Here is a 3,522-nt window from a genome sequence, read left to right as displayed (position 1 = left end):
CCATATTGACTCATTTCTCATGCCCCTGGGAAGGGTCTCTGAAGCACCTAGCGGTCTTAGTAATTTTAGAACAGCTTGGACATTATACAGAGGGCTGTGCTGTGCGGAGGTAGGATTCTGCGTCCACTTAGCAGCTGGCAACAAAGATCATATGATGGTAAACATATTTGTAATGACATTTTTGCAATCTTGCTGACTACAACTATGATCTGTTCTTTGAGGCCCAGCATCTGTTTCTCTTCAGTTGCCTCTAAGAGGGCATTAGCAGCTGTGGACTTTCCGTGTGTTATACTTGGCAAGGTACTGCAGTGGTTTGCCGTTGCCTCCTTCCGGTTTTGGCTGACCAGGAGACACTTACCGCCACTCTTACCGCCTGATAGGCATATTGGATAATTTGCAAGTTGATCATGTGCACATTATGAACACACTTTCCTTGGCCACCAAGTCCTAGAGTGGGACGCGAACCCAGAGCTTTCTGGTTCAGAAGCAGGAACGCTACCCACTGCGGCACAGTACATCCTTGTCCAACTACAGTTTCATTTCGTAGCTGAAGTGGAACTGGACTTGGCATTGTAAAATAATTTTGCTAATTTTTTTTTATTGTCACAAGTATGAAGTTACTGTGAAAAGCCCCTAGTCGCCACATTCCGGCACCTGTTCGGGTAAGCTGGTACGGGAATTGAACCCGCGCTGCTGGCCTTGTTCTGCATCACAAACCAGCTATCTAGCCCACTGAGCTAAACGAGCCCCAATTTTGCTAAATTTGTCAGAAAAGATGTGGGGCTGGATTTTTGTTTCTCGGCAATGCATCATTTGTTTACGGCGGGATTCTATCTTCCCGGGATTATCAATGAGATTTCCCATTGTAACCACCCCACGCCACTGCCAAGCCCGCCAGCGGGAAAATTGAATCACAACGACCGGAGAATTTTGGCCATTGAATACAATTATATTGATGCCGATAGCATCAGCCGTAAAGACACCAAAACTCTATCCTGACCAGCAGGGCATGAATTTGGAAGGTCTTCATACAAGAATTTAATTGAATTAGGGCACAATAGATTTCCACAAAGCTCCAGGGAGTCTTTAACACTACACCTTGAGCTGGCAAATTCTATTTGGAGAGCATTACATTACATTAGAGCTCCTCCTACTGTCCCACAATAGTGCAAGTATTTCAACACATACCAGTGTTCAAAACTCCTTCTGGGAGTTGCTGGGGAGGGAAGATGGGTTAGCCTGGTCTGCTTTGTGTGAATACATTTGACAGCCAATCACACTGCTCTCCATGATGGTCTTGAGGGAGTCTGTTGCTGGACACAGCACTGGCAGCAATTGTGAATTCCTGACAATACATTATTTATAGCGTGCTCCTTTTACATTTTTTCCAAAGTTCTATTTTCCACTTGCACTCCAGTAAAATGTAGCAACTTTTAAAAGATATTTTTCTTCAAGTAAGGAGAGCATGATCTAATGTATCACTCAAAATCTGCAAGCACCGACTCAAGTTGTCGTGTTCCATGACCAGCTATTTGGAAGTGTTAATTTAGCCTCTGGTTGGTCCTCTGGGAAATCAGCCACCATTTGTGGTCTAACCATAAGCAGGAATTCACTGAGCTGATTAAAGGTTACATCCTTCTCAATTGAAGGTAGTATTTTCGTATGGGACTCTACCATTTAGCTCCCATTGTTCAGATGACCTTTTGTCTTTTTTGTTAATCAACCATTCCCAGGTGGTCTCCCACCCAAATGCTAACCAAGCCCAACACTCTTTAACCTCAAACTGCATCCTGAGTTGAAACTACTTCAGGCTCTTATTTAATACATATATAATGAGATTTATTCAACATTAAACACATTTGCAGCATCATCATCATTCCTCTGCACTGTAAAATCATTCCTTTACCAGTTTTTAGCCACGGAAATTAAAGTGGTCATTAAAGACAATGGGCTGGATTCTCCAAAATCGCTGCCGGCGCAGGGGCAGAGAATCCAGTTTGATGCGGAAATCGGGACCGGTGCCGGTTTGCCGATTCTCCGGGCACCGAAAAGCGGTGTCACCGGGAGTACATTGTGCTGCCTGGGGCCGTTGCCATAGGCCCACCCCGACATTCTCCGCCCCTGACCGGCCGAAGTCCCGACGGGGTGGATCTAACCTGGTTGGGGCCGGGTGGATCAGAGGCCAGGGGGGCCTTGTAGGCGGCCGGGGAATGTTCGTGCGGGGTTTGAGGGTTGGGCGCACGGCTGTTCGGGCTGTCTCTTTCTTGGGTCTGGCTCCGCGGTCCGAATCTGCCATGGAGCACGGAGGGCTGGGAATATGTGGAAAAACTGGCGTGAAACTCCACCGTTTTGACGCCAGCATAGGAACATAGTCCCAATAATGGAGAATCCAGCACAATATTTTTTAGTGTAGTCTTTACCACTTATTAGTTTTCAAAATTAAAGTTCCATTTGTCACCCCGGACACAGCCATTAGAGGACATTTGCTGCATTTTACAGAGAGGGTATTGGCAAAAAAGGAGTTTTTTTGGCACGCGTAAGTTGAAGTGGAGCGCACTTTCTGAAAGGTGGTGGAAGGAGGTTCAATAACTCAATAGATAAATACTTGAAGGGGCAAATAATTTTGTGGTCATGACAAAAGAGCAGGAAAGAAGGACAAACTAGATAGATTTAGTTAAGAGGTGGGGTTACACCGGCAATTCGAGCTGAATGACCTCCTTTTGTGCTGAATCATTCTGTGGCCGAGATTTTTCATGACGGGAGTGGAAAATATCGTGAGATGTGCAAAGTCGCGTTTTACGTGAAAGCATGACACAATTGTCCCCTCTCCCTGTCAGTGACAGGCCGCATTTGTTTGGAACATCGTTATAATGAATTAACATATTGTTATCGGGCACATATGCCAGAATCACCCCCCGCCCCCCCCATGTCCAAAAATCCACCCAAAGCGACATGCTGGCAGAACAATGTGAAGCATGACTGTTCTCTGAAGGTGTGTACCTAGTGAGCAGACCTCCCGGCGAGCTCAGGTAAGTGCAGCACTCCATGGGGGGAAGAGGGTGGCATCTGTTAGTGCCCTGGCATCAAGCTTGCACTAGCCTGGCACTGCCTGGGGGTGTTAGGGGAATGCACCTGGGTGAACTGCTTTGTTTGCTGTGTTTTGGAGTGGCCTTTCACAATGGCGCCCCGGATTATTGAGTGTCAAATTTGATGGCAGGGCGGGCGAATCAAAGTTCCCCAACAGCAATCGGTCATGGAATCCGTGACTCTTTTTTCAAAAGTGCTGCACTGTATGGTGGAGAAAGCCATCATTGTCTTTGGCGGCTTTGACGCCACTTTTCCCGACGAACCTCGGCCTTCGCCGTTATTGGAGAAAATCACGGCCATAGGAACTTCTAAAACTGGTTAAACAAGGCTATCCTTAATCAGGAGTTTATGTGGAGGGTTTTTTGGCCTGCAAACTGAAATACGCTCATTTTCAATATTTTGTTGTTCCAATGTTTGTTCCAACAAACGTGAGAC

Source organism: Scyliorhinus torazame, chromosome 17 (genome assembly GCF_047496885.1).
Source record: "Scyliorhinus torazame isolate Kashiwa2021f chromosome 17, sScyTor2.1, whole genome shotgun sequence".
In the NCBI taxonomy this organism is placed as follows: Eukaryota; Metazoa; Chordata; class Chondrichthyes; order Carcharhiniformes; family Scyliorhinidae; genus Scyliorhinus; species Scyliorhinus torazame.
Note: the sequence above shows the minus strand (reverse complement) of the source record.